The sequence below is a fragment of the Cajanus cajan genome, chromosome 3, assembly GCF_000230855.2.
Source record: "Cajanus cajan strain Asha chromosome 3, NIPB_CcT2T_4, whole genome shotgun sequence".
NCBI lineage: Eukaryota > Viridiplantae > Streptophyta > Magnoliopsida > Fabales > Fabaceae > Cajanus > Cajanus cajan.
The window spans coordinates 58,298,275-58,318,324 of NC_138519.1; the positions used below are offsets into that span (position 1 = coordinate 58,298,275).

The 20,050-nt window shown below is 40.5% G+C and overlaps 1 non-coding gene across 1 annotated transcript; it reads left to right on the top strand.

The window, feature by feature from the left end:
• Window positions 1-18,653: 18,653 nt before the first annotated feature.
• On the top strand, window positions 18,654-18,759 carry LOC114915474 (small nucleolar RNA R71). The gene has a single exon (XR_003803512.2). It is a non-coding gene; the product is annotated as a small nucleolar RNA R71 (small nucleolar RNA).
• Window positions 18,760-20,050: the final 1,291 nt, after the last annotated feature.

Sequence of the window (20,050 nt, forward strand, 5' to 3'; positions counted from 1 at the left end):
GAAGATTTCTATGCATTGCTCCACCAGATCAGAGAAGATTGCAAACATGCAACGCTGAAAGGTAGCTGGTGCATTACACAACCGAAATGGCATCTTCCTATATGCAAATACACCAAAGGGACAAGTAAAATCTGTCTTCTCTTGGTCTTCCGGATCCACAACAATCTAATTGTAACCTGAGTAACCATCCAGAAAATAATAGTAAGCTTGCCCTACTACCCTTTCAAGCATTTGATCCATGAAAGGCAATGGGTAGTGATCTTTTCTTGTGGCTTGGTTCAGCTTCCTGTAGTCTATACACATCCTCCACCCAGTCACAGTACGAGTGGGAATCAATTCATTCTTCTCATTATAAACTACAGTCATACCTCCTTTCTTAGGCACAACTTGAACAGGACTAACCCAAGCACTGTCAGAAATCGGATAAATCATACCGGCCTCAAGCAGCTTGGTCACTTCTTTTCTCACCACCTCTTTCATTGTTGGATTCAAGCATCTCTGAGGTTGGGCTACTGGCTTGTAATCCTGCTCCATATGAATCTTGTGCATACAATAGGAAGGACTAATCCCTTTCAAATCAGATAGGGCCCAACCAATAGCACCTTCATTGGCTCTTATAACTTGAATCAATTTATCCTCCTGTTCTTTTGAAAGCTGGCTGCTGATTATGATTGGTTTCCCACCATTTTCTTCTAAGAAGACATACTTTAACTGTGGTGGCAATTGTTTCAACTCCAGCTTCACTGTTTGATGTTTCTCTTCCTTCTTCAATTCTTCCCTTAACTGAACATTGGTTGATGAGCTTTCTCCTTTGTTCAATGCATCAACCACATCCTGGACTTCCTTATCTATGAATTTATCCAATTCTTCATCAAACATAGACAAAGCCTTCTCCAATGGTGATGAATTCTTGAAATTGCTTTGAGTTTCCAAATACACATCATCTAATACGTCAATTCTGAAACAATCCTTATTGCCTTTGGGAAACTTCATTGCTTCAAAAACATTGAAATTCACCTCTTCATCTTGAACTCTCACCGTCAGCTTTCCATCATCCATGTCTATGATAACTCTAGTTGTCTTCATGAAGGGTCTGCTCAAAATCAATGGAACTTCCAAATCTTCTTCCATGTCCATTACTACAAAATTAACTGGGAACATGAACTTGTCAACCTTTACTATCATATCTTCCACTATGCCATGTGGAAGCTTAATGGATCTGTCTGCCAACTGTAAGGTCATTCTTGTAGGTCTCACTTCCACTTCTCCTATCTTTTTCATCATGGATAAAGGCATCAAGTTAATACTAGCTCCGAGGTCTAAGAGTGCCTTACCCACTGATAGATTACCGATTGATACAGGGAGAGTGAAACTGCCTGGATCTTTGGACTTCTGAGGTAGAGACTTTTGTATAATGGCACTGCATCCTACCTCAAGCTCCACAGTCTCTTCTTCAAGAATTCTTCTCTTCTTAGTTAACAATTCCTTCATGAACCTAGCATACATGGGCATTTTCTCCATGGCTTCAGTGAAAGGAATATTAATCTGTAGCTTCTTGATGATATCCAGAAATCTCAGGAACTGCCTTTCTTTTTCTTTCTTGGAAGGAGCATGAGGGTAAGGTAAGTTTTTTACAGGAACAGTAGAATTGACTTCCTTGCCCTTCTTTTTATTCTTCTCCTTCTCAACTTCGTTTTTCTCTCTTATTTTTTTACTATCTACACTCTCACTCTTATTGTTTTCTCCCTCATTCTTCTCACTTTCTTCCTCAACCTCCTTCAATTCACTATTTTCTCCCTTATTCTCAACACCCTCATTGCTCTCACTCACTCCAACATCTGCACCAACTACCTTCCCACTTCTTGTTGTTATGGCCTTATAATGCTCCTTAGGATTGGTCTTAGTATTGGCTGAGAATGAGCCTCCAGACATGTCAGCTAATTGTTTAGCTAGCTGACCCACCTACACCTCCAAATTTTTGATGGATGCCTCTGTATTCTTCTGGTTGTTCATAGACACCTGCATGAACTGGTTCAGAGTATCCTCCAATTTGCTGGTTCTTTCATGCATAGAAGGATAAGCAGGCTGATGTTGCTGTTGTTGTTGTGGTGGTGGCCTATTGGATGGCCCAGCTTCATTTCTCCATCCATATCCTTAGTTGTTATTGTTGTTTCTCCAACCTTGATTTCCCTGCATATAATTGTTAGTATTATAATTACGGGAATTAAAATTACCTCCTTTTTGTTGGTTGCCCACATAATTGACCTCTTCTTCATTTGGAGTTTCAAAACAGTGACCATTGGGATGATCTCCCCCACAAAAATCACATTTTAAAGAAGAATTTGCTTTAGTTGAAGAAGAAGCAATAGCATGAAGCTGTTGTGGAATCTTGGCCATCTGCTTAGTCAGTGTTTCAATCTGTTGAGACAGCAACTTGTTCTGAGCAAGGATTGCATCATTTGTACTTAGGTCAAGAACTCCTGATGGAATCATGCTTTGGAATGCAAGAGGTGACATACTCAAAGATCCAAGAGGAGTTGGCTAGACATGAAGGTTTGGGCCAGCCAGGGCCCAATGGGCCTTATGGGCCTGGGAAGGCCCAAGTTGAACTTTTCATGGGCCATAGTTTGTTATAGCTATTTTTCATATGTTTTGTATACATCATGTTAGTATAGGTATCATATATTTTGGTCTTGTATTTTGGACCACATAGAGTAGCATTTTAGGTTTTAGGCTAGTTGGGCCTAGTTTTGGTCTTCATGGGCCTTTGGGCTTTTGGTACCCAATATTGGGCTCATTTTCATTCTTGTAATTTTTCCTTTCCATTGTAATTGTTGGACCAATGTAATTAGGTCATTAGAATAGGAAAATACAAGGAATACTAAAGTATGCTAATTAGGTTAAATTAGGTTTAATTTGGAAGTCATTTAAGTTACATTTGAGTCACATGTTTAGCACCTTGGGTGGCTGAACATGTGCCACTCAAATTAACCCTAAATGACTCTCAAATCACACCTAAATGCACTTTGGTACCTAAATTTTCGGACTTAGACATGTGCACCAAAGTTTGAATTCAAATTTCAAATTTGAATTTAAACTTTAGGCGCCATTTTGTGAACCTTAAGCTTAGGCGCCTAAGTGTCATAATTTCGGTGCATACTTAAGCCAATTCCTTCTCACTTTGTTTTCACTTTGAATGATTAATGAAATTTGTGAGCCATAGTGCCGAGTTTCCTCTCAAAGTCTCCTTGAGTTCAACTTCAAAAGCCTTAGGAATTCACCTAGAATCCTTCTCTTTGAAGTGTGCTCTCCATTGATGCTTGAGCTTGGATGCTTCCATCCAAGTCTAGACCTCATTCCACTCATGTTCCTTCATCATTCCAGAGTTCTCCATCTTCGGATTCAAGCTCCTTGAAGAACATCCAAGCCTAGGTGAAGAATAGGAGAAGAACAACATTCACTCCTCCTATCTTCTCCGTCATTTTTGGTATCAAGAGCAAGGTTCTTCTTGGAGATAAGTTCTCTTGTGTTTTGTCCGATTGTTTTGCTGTTTGTGTACTCTTGTATGTATTCTTTGAGTTTCTATTCGGATCTAAGTGTTTTGAATCAAATTTGTTCCATAGATCCATTGTTGATTGTTCTTGATTTTCTTCCACAATCAATGTTTTAGGAACTATTTGCTTGTGCTTATTTTGAGTTTATTTTGAGTCTCTCCATTCCTTGTATGTGTCCGTGATTGGACCTCATGCATTGCATTTAGATTTTGGTTTTGAATCTATGTTTTGTCTTAGAAGTTTGTGTTTAGTCTTTATATGTTGCAAATTCCTTGAATAGCATGTTTAACCTAGTTTTATTTTGAACTTTGTGTCTACATATTGCTCTCGGTTTTGCTTCTCTTTTGCCTACCTGTATGTGCTTTTTCTTTTACCTTATTGTGTTCATAATTTGCTATTAGTCCTAGCAAGTTTCTTTAGAGTTAGGTTTCCATTGTGTTCTTAAGTTTTCAAATCACTTTCCATTGAAAATCTTATAAAAAATTTTTGACTCAAAATTTCAAGTGCTTAATTCTACTTCTAGTGCACACTTTCTTGTGGATTCAATTTTAAAAAAATTAGAGGCTGAAAACAGAGATAAAACAGAGCCTAAAACAAAAGAAAAGACCTAGAGTTCAAAAGAAAAAGAGTTCAAAAGGAATCCAAACCAAAACCTAAAGACTAGTGCACTAGTTTCTCAAATTTACTTGAATTTTGACCTAATTTTTGTCTAACTTGTAGTCACGGTTTCTATAGCTTGGAATCTTAGAAAAATTTGAAACAAAAGGCAAATATACTCTCTTGACTCTTAACTTGAAACTGGAAAAAGAAAGAATAAAAAAAAATAGAGAAAGCAAATTAAAAGGAAAAAGCCGAGAGGTGTACATTGGTGAAAAACCTACTTGATTCCTTGTTATTGTTTTGACTACTATTTTTGCTATACTTATCCAATTGCTTTCAATTTTTTTTTGTTTTGTTCATCTACTCTAGTACCTATCTAGGAACATTCCTAACTGAGTGCTAGCTTTATTTGGAGTCTTATTTTCCAGTTTTACTTGTTGAACCTCTTTGAGTCTTGTCATATATACATATTACTCTTAACTTTTGGTATAAGCTTTTCAAATTGTGCTTCTATTGCTTGTCTAGTTTTCTTTCAATAATTTCCCTGTGCTGGAAGTGGCCTCAAATCCTTGCTCAAGGATCAAGCATGGCTCAACAAAGAGTAGGAAAAGTTTGGACACTAAGACCTAAAAATTTGATCTAATTTAGTGACCAAAACTTCTCCTAAACTTCCTTCACTTGAGTGACCATTCCTTTCACCTTGTGAGGCAGACACCATTAACCTCTTTTGTTGTGATTCTTTGCAGGTCCAGGAGCATCAAATTTGAAGGATTAGTGGCGGATTAAGACACTTAAACAAGTGTTAGAAAAGTTGAACACAAAAACCGTCACTAATTGGTTACCAAAACCACCATTTATTGCTTTCTAGGCTAGTTTAAATTTTGCAATCTCTCTTGTATTTTAAAATCAATTTGTAAAGCTTGGAGGGAGTATTAAGAAGCTGGTCAGGTATATCTAACTCCTTGTTAGCATTCTCACGTGTAGTACTAGTGGAAGTGGCTTGAAAATTTCATATGTTTCAAGCTTCCACCTAGGGCAAACCGACTAGTTGATTATCCTTGCTTCCTTCAAGTGTTTGAACTTTAATTGTGTTTACTTAGTTGCTTAAATTCGTCTAGACTTGTGTAGATTTAATTGCTCACGTTTAGTTTAGTCTCAAAAACAAACAAATTGTGAAAAAGCATTCAAAATTTTTGTGAAAAGTTTTGGGGAATTGGAAGTACCACAAAGGAGTTTAGTGATTTCCACTTGAAAAGGCTTGGTTATTAAGTGGCTCTTTGTAGCTCACCTCCCTTGATAGTGCAACTTGTACACTTAGACTTCCAAGTGTTATTTTCATTCCTAGAAAATACCAAAAACATTTTATAACTTTTTGCATAGCATATAAAATCTTATTGCTTAATCATGAGTCAACATTCTCAAAGTAGTAGTGACTTTGAATCTCCTAAAAGTTTTAAAAGAATTGTCAAGGAGGTTGAGGCACTAAAACTTTGGAAGCATGATGAAATACTTCAAAAACAAAAATAAAAACTTGAAAAGGAAGTACAAATCATGGCTCTAGAACAAGAGATTCAAAAGATTAAGCAACGAGAAGAAAAACTTTTTAAAAGATTAAATAAAAATAAAAGTCCAAAAGGTTCTTCTAGGAGCTCAACCAAGAGCTCCAATGATTCTCAAAGTCAAAATAATGATGGTAGTATACAAATGGATGCTTACTATCAACCCCCACCTAGGAGAGTCATTAAAGAACACAAAGTGAGGGAATCAAGGGTTGATCTCCCTTACTTTCATGGAAAAGATAATGTGGACACCTACTTGGATTGGGAGATGAAAGTGGAGCAAATCTTCACTTGTCATCAAGTAGGTGAGGAAAGAAAAGTTCCTTTAGCCACCCTTTTCAAGGACAAGCCATGTATTGGTGGACATCCTTGGAAAGAGAGAGAAGACTTCACAATGATCCTCCCATCACTTATTGGAATGAGTTGAGGAGTGTTATGAGAAGAAGGCATATTCCTTCTTATTATAGTAGGGAACTTATGGATAAGCTCCAAAGACTCCAACAAAAGGGTATGAGTGTTGAGGAGTATAGACAAAAAATGGAGTTGTATCTCATGAGGGCTGGGATAAGGGAAGAGGAAAGATTGACCATTGCTAGGTTTTTAAGTGGTCTAAATTTTGATATAAGAGATAGAGTTGAGTTACTCCCTTATAGGGACCTTGATGATTTGGTCCAACTTTGTATAAGGGTGGAACAACAAAATTTGAGAAAAGGAAAAACTCAAACTAACTCTTATATCAAGAATGACTACAAGAGAGAGAGTCAATATGACTCTTCTAAAAACTCTAGTAAGGGTCAAGAAAAAGAAATAAAAAAAAAATGATAAAAATGTTGTCACTTCTAGTAGTAAAACTAGTGACATCAAATGCTTTAAATGTCTTGGGAGAGGCCATATAGCTTCTCAATGTCCAACTAAAAAGGTCATGATTTTGAGAGGACAAGACATTTATAGTAGTCTTGATGAATCTAGTTCTACCACTTCAAGTGGTAGTGAGACTAGTGAGGAAGATCCTAAAATTGAAAAGTTGTATCCTGTGGATGGTGATCTTCTTATGATCAAAAGGCTTCTTGGAAGCCAACCTTGTCCCACTTCACTATCTCAAAGAGAGAACATCTTTCACACAAGATGTTTAGTTTCTAAAAGAACTTGTTCTCTCATTGTTGATAGTGGATCATGTTCTAATTGTTGTAGTACAAGGTTGGTTAACAAGTTAGCCCTTACCACCATTCCTCACCCTCACCCTTATAAACTTCATTGGCTCAATGAAGGTGAGGAATTGGAGGTGAATCAACAAGTGAAGGTCAAGTTTTCTATAAGGGATTATAAAGACAAAGTTTTATGTGATGTGATCCCTATGGAAGCTTGTCATATTTTGCTTGGTAGGCCATGGCAATTTGATAAACAAACTATACATGATGGCCTTACTAACAAAATAACCTTCACTCATAAAAATAAGGAAATTGTTTTTAATCCTTTAACACCACCCCAAGTGTTTGAGGATCAAAAGCAAATGAAAAGAAAAAGAAATAAAGAAAGAAAAGAAGGAAAGAGTGTGGAAGAAGGGGATTCCACTAAAACCTTTGTGACCAAGGAGAGTTATTTTATGACCACACAAGACTTGAAAAGAACTTTCTTTATTCATAAAAGTTTTGACTCTTGTCCTAATGCTGCCACTTATCTTAGAGTTGAGAATGAAAAACAAAATAAATTTCAAACCAAGAATTCTCAACTTAGAGATATAGTGAAGAAGGAGTGGACTATTCCTAGTGTTACTCCTTATACTACTTCCTTGATGGTGCACAAGGAAGGAAGTATTTCTTTAAATTTAATAAAGCACCCAATTTTCGGTTTACATTGTTTAGTAGATACAACTTGTAATAATCTATATTCTATGTTTGATCTTATGGGAAGTTCTTATTTTTTTGAACTTAATATGTTTCCTTCCCTACAAGACAAAAATAGATTATATGACTATGAGTATCTAATAAACAATCAAATCCAAAATTGTTTAGGACGTTTTTTAGTAGTATTTTCTTTATATTTTAGGAAAAGCCTAGGATACCATTTAGGGTACTTTAGGCAAGATATTGTAGTGTTTAAAAATCAGTCTTTTCATTGTCTTAGTCATAGTGTTCTTACATTTTTAGGTTTTACTTCTAGGTTATGCTTAGAAGAGGAGCCTATTTCTAGAGAGTCTAATATTTTACCTTTCTTTAGGTTAGATACTAGGACTCCTCTTAGGATCCCTGATCTTTTCTCTTACCATGTTATTTCTTATTCCTTGCATGTTTTATATGTAGGTGTTAATTTTTCTTCTTCCATTCATCCTCGAGATTTGAGAACAAATCCTTTTCAAGAGGGAGGGGATGATGGAATCATGCTTTGGAATGCAAGAGGTGACATACTCAAAGATCCAAGAGGAGTTGGCTAGACATGAAGGTTTAGGCCAGCCAGGGCCCAATGGGCCTTATGGGCCTGGGAAGGCCCAAGTTGAACTTTTCATGGGCCATAGTTTGTTATAGCTATTTTTCATATGTTTTGTATACATCATGTTAGTATAGGTATCATATATTTTGGTCTTGTATTTTGGACCACATAGAGTAGCATTTTAGGTTTTAGGCTAGTTGGGCCTAGTTTTGGGCTTCATGGGCCTTTGGGCTTTTGGTACCCAATATTGGGCTCATTTTCATTCTTGTAATTTTTCCTTTCCATTGTAATTGTTGGACCAATGTAATTAGGTCATTAGAATAGGAAAATACAAGGAATACTAAAGTATGCTAATTAGGTTAAATTAGGTTTAATTTGGAAGTCATTTAAGTTACATTTGAGTCACATGTTTAGCACCTTGGGTGGCTGAACATGTGCCACTCAAATTAACCCTAAATGACTCTCAAATCACACCTAAATGCACTTTGGTACCTAAATTTTCGGACTTACACATGTGCACCAAAGTTTGAATTCAAATTTCAAATTTGAATTCAAACTTTAGGCGCCATTTTGTGAACCTTAAGCTTAGGCGCCTAAGTGTCATAATTTCGGTGCATACTTAAGCCAATTCCTTCTCACTTTGTTTTCACTTTGAATGATTAATGAAATTTGTGAGCCATAGTGCCGAGTTTCCTCTCAAAGTCTCCTTGAGTTCAACTTCAAAAACCTTAAGAATTCACCTAGAATCCTTCTCTTTGAAGTGTGCTCTCCATTGATGCTTGAGCTTGGATGCTTCCATCCAAGTCTAGACCTCATTCCACTCGTGTTCCTTCATCATTCTAGAGTTCTCCATCTTCGGATTCAAGCTCCTTGAAGAAGATCCAAGCCTAGGTGAAGAATAGGAGAAGAACAACATTCACTCCTCCTATCTTCTCCATCAACTCCTCTTTTATGAGATTGGTGTCTCCCATGCTCTTCTTGGTGATCAGAAGATGCCAAAGATTCTATGATTTGAGTGGCTTCCTCTGGACTCACAGTCATCATGGTGCCACCAGCTGCTGCATCCAATAACATCTTCACCTCAGGCTTGATTCCATTCACAAAGAAGTTAAGTTGAGCTATATCCTCAAACCCGTGGTTATGACATTTTCTGAGCAATGACTTAAATCTCTCCCAGGCTTCACAAAATGATTCATCTGCGCCTTGCCTGAAAGTAGTGATTTCTGATTTGGCCTTAATATACTTGGATGACGGATAAAATCTATTCGCAAACTTGATTTCCACATCACCCTGGCTTGTCAAACTTTGATTTGGGTGAGATTGTAACCAAACTTTAGCTTTTCCTGTTAAAGAGAATGGAAACAACCTCAAATATACAGCTTCCTCATCACCTTCAGGTATTCCCATTGTTCCACATAACTCATAGAAATTTGAAAGGTGTAAGTATGGGTCCTCATGATCAAGGCCAACAAATTGTTGTGAGCTAACCAAAGTAAGGAAAACAGGCTTCATCTCCAAGGCCCTAGAAGTATTTGGAGCTGCAATGCTAGAGAAATGCCTAGGACCATGTTGTTGTGCATAATCACCTAGGGTCCTTCTAGGAGGCCTGGCTGGTCCATCTGTTCCCTCTTCAGCCATTTCTGATTCAAGGAATGGTTGATTTGATGAAGTTGAAGAACTCAGAAGATCCTGCTGTTGTTTTTGGATTCTCTCTAACTGTCTAAGCCTTCTTGTTCTATTGTTGTTCCTCCTTGCCGTTCTTTCAATTTCAGGGTCAAAATGTAATTCCTCGGCTGGAGTTTTTCCTCGCATGCAAAGACTGACTTAAACAGAAAAGTTAGAACAACAGGTAAAGAATATATTTACAAAATGAAAGCAAAGCAATATATACAACAAGCTACAACTTAGAACAATAGAAATCACAAACTATCTTCACACAAGTCCCCGACAACGACGCCAAGAAACTTGTTGGATTTTTTTTTTATAGGCAAGCACACCCAAGTCTCTGTAGTATAATTTAAAGGTTGTCGAACCTCAGGGACTTGTGTAATAGGCTATGATTTCTATTATACTAATTGATGCTTATGGATGTAAAATTTGGATAATTACACATTCAATTTTGATATGGATGATTGATCAACTTAAGTAACCAAAAGATAATTTAATTTGTGGAAAAACAGATATGAGAAACAGTTGGGATTTGACTTCATCAATCTCCCTCCTATGCATTCCTATTGATTCTTTCTAAAGATTCCATTACTCATTGCCATTGAGTTCTCTATTTTCATTCAAACCCAATCCCTTGGCATAAGAAATTATGAGATATTTAACTCAATGAATGATTCCTCACTTCATTCAGTTCAATATCCAACATTAAGAATCAAAACTTGTTGCAACTATTAATTTCAAGACCATCCCTGGCTCTCAAAACTAATAGCTGATTCGTTCCAAGTCTAGAGTTAGAAAACGTTTCCCAACCAAATTCTAAACTCAAAATCAGAGATAAGTGATCAGTTTATCAAAACATTAAGAACATAAACAAATCACTGACATAGAGTAATAGATTATATATATATGAATCAAAGAGGAATACAAAGGAGTTTGACAATTACATCAATCCCAACCTTAGAGCTTAGCTCTCCATAATACAAGAAATCACCCAATAACAAGATGAAAGGTGGAAGAAGAAAGAAATCCTTCGAAGAATCGCGTCCCCACGAGCTCCAAAAGTGTTCTGTTTCTTCCCTCCTCTGTTTTCTCCTCGTACAGCTCAAGATGATCCCCTTTTCTGAAACATGAATAATTAAGCCATTGAAAATAAAAGATGGAAAAATAAATGGCAAGAACAATAAAAATGGGCTAAGGCAGGCTCCATATGCATCCAACTACGGAGCCTGGTCATCATCATCAACAACTGGTGCTCCATCCTCCTCAGCAGCATCTGCATCAGCTCCATCCCCCCAAAGAAAGGAGCCTGGTCCCCAGGCCAGCCAATATATGCATAGTAATCAGCGGTGGATGGGAACTGGTGGCCGGGAGCTGAGTGCAAAGTGAAGCTCCAGAATGCATCCAATATAAACAGTTGCTCGCGGTGGAGGGAGGCCTGCTGCTGCATGAAGGCATCCATCCGGCCCTCCTGCCTTTGCATAAAGGTCTCCATGCGACCCTCTAGGGCGTCAAAACGCTGATTGGAGAGTGAGTGGAGGGCCTGTGGTAGGAGCATCATCCATGTGCACATCCTCCTAAGGCCCAGCAGCATGAATAGGCTCTGGTGCAGGGACTTCCGGTGGTGCACGGTCCTGGCAATAGGCAGAGATGTATCTGCTGTCAATCGCCTGGCCAGGACCCTCAAAAGGAGGCGAGTGGACATCCACACCTGCGAGCTGGCATAATTGCGTGATGAGCGAAGGATGTCCAAGGGCGGAGGAAGGAGTAGAGTTGGCGCAACCAGAGATCTCGACACAAATGATGCTGCCTAAATCCACAGTCCTCCCAGTCATAATGCAGTACATCAACATGGCCCTGGTCCAGTGAAGATCAGAGACATGTGAGCAGGGGAGGATGTTGGCATGCACCAAAGCAGACCAAATCCGGACTACTGGTAGGAGCTCCCAGCGCTTCACGTGGAGAGGCTGCTGAGAACGGTTCCTGTGGAACCCAAATCCAGGCATGCAGATGGCAGCCTCTACCACTGCAGGGTCCATCGTCTCTGTCGAGTAGTTGCCGTACTCGCATTGCTCATCAGGCCCAAGCGTAGTCCCCAGAAACTCATTAATCGTCCTGGCATCATAGGGGACTCGCACACCCCTGACATAGCTGCTATATGGCACAATGCCCTCCTCTGGTCTCAGGGCATTGGCATAGAATTCCTTGACCACAACTATGTTGGCCGGGAGTGGATAGGATCCGAGCTTATCCCAGCGCTGCCTATGTAATTCAGTTTGGAACTCCGGTGCCTCATTTGGCTCCAACTCAACCCGCCTCTCTAATATGAACTTCTGGCCACTAATGGACTCAAAATGTTTCTCGTTCCGTTTGGTGAGGAATCGGTTGGAATAGGGGCGACTCGACTTGCGGGTAGGCTGACCCAGTTGCTCAGAACGGGGGCACTTGCTTGAAGAGGCCATCTGCAAAGCATAAAACAAGAAATCCCAAGCAGACATATGAGCATAACAAGGTAAACAGGGATGACCAGTTCAAGTTAAGCACAAGGGAAGCTATCCTTAGACCAAAGTTTAAACAGAAGATGAAGGAACAAATTAAACTATAACAATCTAGACACAGAAAGCACCAAAACATAAAAAAGGAAAATTAAAACACAGAAAACAAAGGGTTCAGAGGTGTATGGCGCCAGGCTTAAGACTGCACGAGTCGGGCGCAGAGAGTATAGAGAATTCTCTGGAATCAATTATGCCAGGCGCAAAAGAGAATTGCGCCGGGCGCAACTCACAAAAGAAGCTCTCTAGAGCTCCTGGCACTAGGCGCAAAACAAAATTGCACCAGGCGTGAGCTAGAGCAGGGACTCTCTGATGCTCATGATGTTGGGCGCACGAGCACACGCCGGGCCCAACATCACAAATAAAATAGTTAAAAAAAAATAGACCGCGCCGGGCGCAGTTCGTCGAGCCCAGCGTGCGTGCATACAGGGGTTGAAAAAAATTCATCTTTTTGGTTCTAAAACCCCAATGCAGGCCTTAGGCCACAGTTTTAACACCAAAACCAAGAAAAAACAAGAAAGAGATGCTTGGAAACGAAAATAAACCAAACGCACAAATGAAAACCTACTTGAATATAGAGTTCTTGGAGGGGAGGAGGAAACGCGAATGCCTGACCTTGGGGGAGACTTGGAAAGATGGAGATGAGGGAAAGTGGAGAAAAGAGGGTTGAGAGCGTGAAAGAAAGAGAGCCTGTGAGAGGGTTAGGAGTTGGGAGTGGAGAGTGGAATATGAGCATGAGAGATGAGGGATTTTGGGAGATGATAGGCTTTGGGAGATGAGAGGCTGAGAGATTTGAGAGAGTGATGAAGAGAACGAGTGAGTGGGAAGTTAAGGGATTGTGAGAGTTGAGAGGAAAAGGGAGATGAGAGGTTGAGCGGTTTTGGAAGATGAGAGGGAGTTGGGGAAGTTGAAATGAGAGTGGGGAAGAGGGGAGAGTGATTAAGGGGAACCTGAAACGACGCGCCGGGCGTGCTATTCGTGCGCCGGGCACCATATCAGAAGAAGTCCAAAGGTTGCCCTACTCTGGTGTCGCGCCGGGCGCTGCCGCGTAGCGCCGGGATTAATTAGGGTTACTAACGTGCAAGCATTCAATGCGCCGGGCTTGGCAAATACGCGCCCAGCGTAATTAATGCTGAGACCTTCCAGTGATTAATGCGCTGGGCGCATTCATGAGTGCATCGGGCTTGCTACCCCCTGGAGCCTCTAGCTTTCAATGCGCCCGGCATGCCTGAAAATGCGCCCGGCGTGGTCGTTCTAGGGCTCTTTTGAATGATGGGTCGGGCGCAATAGAAATTGCGCTCGGCACGGGCGTGGCTATATCAGCGCGATCAACTCTATGAAGATTTCACCTAGATTTTTCACTCCTCACACTCCTAACATATTTAACCTATATCTACCTACTCAAGCATGCTTCACACAATTAACACATAACACGAAACACATATAACACACTACAACACACATATCACAGAACATCATAAACAGTCACAAAACAAGTCCCATAACCAAGTATAACATACAATTATAGCACACATTAACAATCAAAGTTAAAAACACAGAGGAACTGAAAAACACGTAAATTAGAGTTCAGATCTCTAGGTTGCCTCCCAGGAAGCGCTTATTTAATGTCCCGAGCCTGACAAGAAGAGACCTTAAGGGTCTCTAAAAGAAAGGATACAATAGAGTCTTTCGATTTCTCCACCCAAGTAGGGTTTCAGCCGCTATCCATTTACAACCCAGCTTCTTTGTGCCTCAGGATCTTCAATTTCTATGGCACCATAGGGTTTCACCTCCTTGACTCTGAAAGGGCCAGACCATTTAGATCTCAGTTTTCCAGGGAAGAGCTTGAGCCTCAAAATTGAACAACAGCACTGACTGGCCTGCCCTAACTCTCTCTTGAGAATCTTCCTATCATGATAGCTCTTGACTTTTTCTTTGTATAGCTTGGATGATTCATAGGCTTGGAGCCTCAGTTCATCAAGAGCATGCAGCTCCAACTTCCTCTTCTCACCACTACTGAGAGGATCAAAGTTCAACATCTTCAAAGCCCAATAAGCTTTATGCTCCAGCTCTACAGGAAGATGGCAAGCTTTCCCATACACCAATTGAAAGGGAGTGAGACCAATTGGAGACTTGAAGGCAGTTCTATAAGCCCATAGAGCTTCATCAAGCTTTGTAGACCAATCCTTCCTTGAAGATGATACAGTCTTCTCCAAAATCCTCTTGATCTCTCTGTTAGAAACCTCAGCTTGACCATTTGTTTGAGGGTGATAGGCGGTAGCAACCTTATGATGGACTCCATAGTGTTCTAGAGCCCTCTCCAACTGAGCATTGCAGAAGTGTGAACCTCCATCACTGATAAGTACTCTGGGAGTACCAAATCAGCTGAAAATGTGCTTCTTGAGGAACTTCACCACTGTTTTGCCATTCGCCTTGGGTGTAGCAATGGCTTCAACCCATTTTGAGACATAGTCCACTGCCACAAGAATGTACTCATTTGTGAAGGAAGAAGGCAGTGGTCCAACAAAGTCTATGCCCCAACAATCGAACACCTCAACTTCCTGCATGTTCTGTAAGGGCATCTCGCGCTTCCTTGTGATTCCTCCATCCCTCTGACAACTGTCACATTGCTTGGCATGACTGTGGGCATCTTTGAAGAGTGTCGGCCAGTAAAATCCAGCTTGAAGCACCTTGGCAGCTGTTCTTTCTCCATTGAAGTGCCCTCCATAAGGAGAGTTGTGACAGTGCCACAAAATACTCTTGGCCTCTTCTCTTGAAACACACCTCCTCAACAGGCCGTTTAAACCAATCTTGAACAAATGAGGGTCATCCCACACATAATAGGTAGCATCACGGAGGAACTTCTTCCTTTGGTGCCATGTGAAATCTTCAGGTATGACTCCAGCTGCCTTGAAGTTTGCTAGGTCAACAAACCAAGGTCGCTCTTGCACCATAAAAATTTTTTCATCAGGGAACTCCTCCAGGATCTCCCTCTCCTTCAGGGTCACCTCATCATTTATAAGCCTTGAGAGGTGGTCAGCAACCAGATTTTCCTTGCCACTCTTGTCTTTGATCTCCAAATCAAATTCTTGAAGTAAGAGAATCCACCTTATGAGTCTTGGCTTGGAATCCGGCTTGGTGGGTAAATACTTAATGGCTGCATGATCTGTGAACACAACCACTTTGGCACCAATCAAATAGGATCGAAACTTTTTCGATGAAAACACTATGGCTAGCAACTCTTTTTCAGTGGTGGCATAATTGATTTGTGCCTCATTTAAAACCTTGCTAGCATAGTGAATGGCATGAAAAGTTTTAGCCCTCCTTTGGCCTAAGACTGCCCCAACCGCATAATCACTAGCATCACACATGAGTTCAAAATCTAGTTTCTAGTCCGGCGCAGTGATTATGGGTGCAGAGGTAAGTCTAGCCTTCAAAGCTTCAAAAGCTTTCAGACAAGAATCATTGAAACAAAAAGGAGTGTCTTTGTTTAGAAGATTACTTAGGAGTCTGGCTATCATTGAAAAGTCCTTTATAAATCGCCTATAAAAGCCAGCATGCCCCAAGAAACTCCTAATACCTTTGACATTGATGGGTGGAGGAAGTTTTTCTATTACCTCCACTTTGGCTGGGTCAACTTCAATGCCCTTGTGAGAGATTTTGTGCCCTAGAACTATCCCCTCGGTCACCATGAAATGGCATTTCTCCCAGTTGAGGATAAGGTTGATCTCCAAGCATCTTCTAAGCACCACTTCAAGATTGGCTAGGCACTCATCAAATGAAGATCCGAACACAGAGAAGTCATCCATGAAAACCTCAATGCTCTTCTCCACCAGGTCGGAGAATATAGCCAACATACATCTCTGAAATGTTGCAGGAGCATTACACAGTCCAAATGGCATCTTCCGATAAGCAAAGACACCAAAAGGACAAGTGAAAGCGGTCTTCTCTTGATCTTCTGGATCAACCACAATCAGATTGTAGCCTGAATACCCATCAAGAAAGCAATAATAAGCTTGGCCAGCTAATCTCTCAAGCATCTGATCCATGAATGGGAGTGGAAAATGATCCTTCCTCGTAGCTTTATTGAGCTTCCGATAATCAATGCACATTCTCCACCCTGTGACCGTTCTAGAAGGAATTAACTCATTTTTCTCATTCTGAATCACCGTCATGCCACCCTTCTTTGGAACCACTTGTACAGGGCTCACCCATGCACTATCAGAGATCGGGTAGATTATACCGGCATCCAGCAATTTAATCACTTCCTTCTTCACCACCTCCTTCATCACAGGATTAAGCCTCCTCTGTGGTTGAGCAACCAGTTTGTACTCATCCTCCATAAATATTTTATGCATGCAATAGGCTGGGCTAATTCCCTTGAGATCAGAAATAGACCAACCAATTGCCCCTTGATAGAACTTCAACACTTTCACAAGCTTCTCCTCCTCCAATGTGGATAAAGAGCTACTTATGATAACCAGTTTGCTTCCACCTTCTTCTAGAAACACATACTTGAGATGAGAAGGAAGTATTTTCAACTCAAGCTTAGGGGTAATCACCTCCCCTTCCTCCTTCAAATCCTCTATATGCACTGAATCCGGTGTCACCTCCTTATATGAGTCAAGGCTCTTCAAACATGCCTCAATCTCTCTATCTTCTTCTTCATGGAGATATTCAACCACATTAATTAAGACTTTCTCCAAAGGGTTGGAAAAAGAGACATGCTTCCTAGTATCTTCAATAAGGCCATCAATTACATCAACCCGGAAGCAACTACTCTTATCCTTGGGGTAGTGCATGGCATAAAAAACATCAAAGTTAACTTCTTCATCATTCACTCTCACCTTGAGCTTCCCATCATCTACATCAATTAGAACTCTTGCAGTCTTCATAAATGGTTGGCCAAGAATGAGAGGTACATCAATGTCCTCTTCTATATCCATCACCACAAAATCAGCGGGAAACAAGAAACGGTCCACCTTCACCAGAACATCCTCCACTATGCCATGAGGATACTTCACAGATCGATCGGCCAACTGCAAAGTCATGCGAGTGGGCTTCACCTCCAAATCACCAATCCTCTGAAGCATAGATAAGGGCATAAGATTGATGCTAGCCCCCAAATCAAGCAAAGCCTTCCCAATAGCTAAACTCCCAATAGTGACTGGAAGAGTGAAACTACTAGGGTCCTTGGATTTTGTTGGCAACATCTTCTGAATAATCGCACTACACCCCGCCTCCAATGTGATGGTCTCCTCTTCAAAATATTTTCCCTTCTTGGTGAGGAGCTCCTTCATGAACTTGGCATAAGTAGGCATTTGCTCTAATGCCTCGGAGAACAGAATGTTAATCTGCAAGGTCTTGAAAATCTCTAAGAACCGAGCATACTGCCTCTCCTTACTCCTGGGCCCTCTAAGATGATCTCTTCATCAACACTAGCATCATCATCTACACCTGTGTCAATTTTTTCTTCGCTCTCATTCTTCTTCTCACTCTCCTTCACCCCAAATTCCCGACCACTCCTTGTAGATACTACATTCAAGTGCCCCTTCGGGTTTTGCTCGGTGTTGGCTGAGAAAGAACCCTTTTGATGCTCTGCTAACTATTTTGCTATTTGCCCCACCTGTATCTCTAGATTTTTGATTGAAGCATCAGTGTTCTTTTGGTTGGACATAGACAATTGCATGAATTGTTGCAATGTGTCTTCCAACTTGGTGGTTCTCTCATATAAAGGCGGGTTTTGGTGTTGATGTGGAGGCCTGCTACTTGATGAAGCATTCATATCTGGCTTGTTTCCAGCATAATTATTTCTCCACCCCTTATTTGAATTTTGCGGATAGGGGTGTTGAGAGAAATTTTGCCGCCCTTGATTTTCCATGTAATTCACTTCTTCACCTTGGGAATTGGATGATTCGGCACAATAACCATTAGGGTGGTCACCTCCACAAAAATCACACGATAACACTTGTTGCATAGGAGGAGAATTAGATTGCATAGCTTGAAGTTGTTGAGGTAGCTTGTCCATTTGTTGATTCAATGCTTCAATCTGTTGGGAAAGTATCTTGTTTTGAGCTAACACTACATCTTGAGTACTCAGCTCCAAAACTCCCCTCTTGTATGAAGAGCTTCTACCATGCTGGCTCTTAAAATCAGTGGAAGCCATGGACTCAATGATTGTGATAACCTCTTCAGCAGTTCGGAACATGACTGACCCTCCAAAAGAAGCATCTAGTATCATCTTGGTTTGAGGTTGTAACCCATTACAAAAGGTTTGCACTTGAAGCTCCACCTCAAAACCATGATTAGGGCACCTCCTCAACAATGATTTGTACCTCTCCCATGCTTCACATAATGGCTCATCCGCACCTTGAGCAAAAGTAGCAATAGCAGTTCTGGCCTCAGTGTTCTTGGACGGGGGAAAGAACCTGGCTAAGAATTTAGTCTCGACATCCCTCCAAGTGGTCAGGCTTTGGTTTGGCTGAGAATGAAGCCAAGCTTTAGCCTTCCCATTTAGAGAAAATGGAAACAACCTCATGAACAGTGCCTCTTCATCAGCCCCTGAAACTCCAACTGAACCACACAACTCATAGAAAGTGTAGAGATGAGTATGTGGGTCTTCATGATCTAGGCCAGAAAATTGATGAGAGCTGATAAGCTGTAGAAGTGCAGGCTTTATTTCTGCTAGTCTGTCATTCATGGAAGGCCTCACAATGCTAGAGAACTCCCTCGGGCTAGTGTAGGTGAAAGCATCACCTATAGTGCGCCTCCGGTTTTGATTTTCATTGTGAGCACCACCTTCACCTTCCATAGTGAACTCAGGAATATCAGAGACCAAGACTTCAGGAATCTGAGTGGTTGGTTGGCCAACTGGATTAGCTCTGTAGTACCTCTAGTTTGAATAGTACCTTGCATACAAGAGAAAACAAAAGACTAGAGTGCACAAGTCAGCCCAAAGAATTCATTTACTGACATAGAAATTAACAATGAAAGTAAAGGAACAAGTCACAAATAGCTATAAATACTAAATTGCCTTGCTAATCCCCGGCAACGACGCCAAAAACTTGTTGAGATTTCCATTGAAATACTTTTGTTATAATTCTAAATCGGTTTAATTCTATCAACGGTCTCAAACACGACAAGTATACTGGCCGTTCAAGTAGTAAAATTATCGTATCCACAGGGATTAGTAGGTAAAATAAACATTTATTGACTATTCGTGACTAAAGAATAATTCTAATTTGTAGTTTGTCATGTGAAGATTAATTGAAGAGTATAACTACTGGAATGCTAACTATAAAAATATTTGGTTGTGAGTGGAAAATGATAGAAATGGTATTATGATTTTTTTGAGATTATGGGGTCAGATTTCACCAAACGTCAGACTAATGAATCCTTAATCTCTTGTTACATACATTGCTAAGTCAATCCATGAGTTTACTCAAACCTAATCCCTTAGAGCAAGAGCCTAGGTGCGGATATTGAATATCAATTCCTTGAGTACCCAATATCTACACCCGCATTACGGGCTAGGGTTTAAGACTACTAATGGGCCAAGCTCCATTCCTAGATACATTTCCCACTAGGCATTTGTTTCAGAGCTAGTTTCAATGGTTATTTTCCAACACCCAATGGACCTATATCATGCAAAGGAGATTCAATCCAAAGCAAGCATTAAGAATAGAAACATACA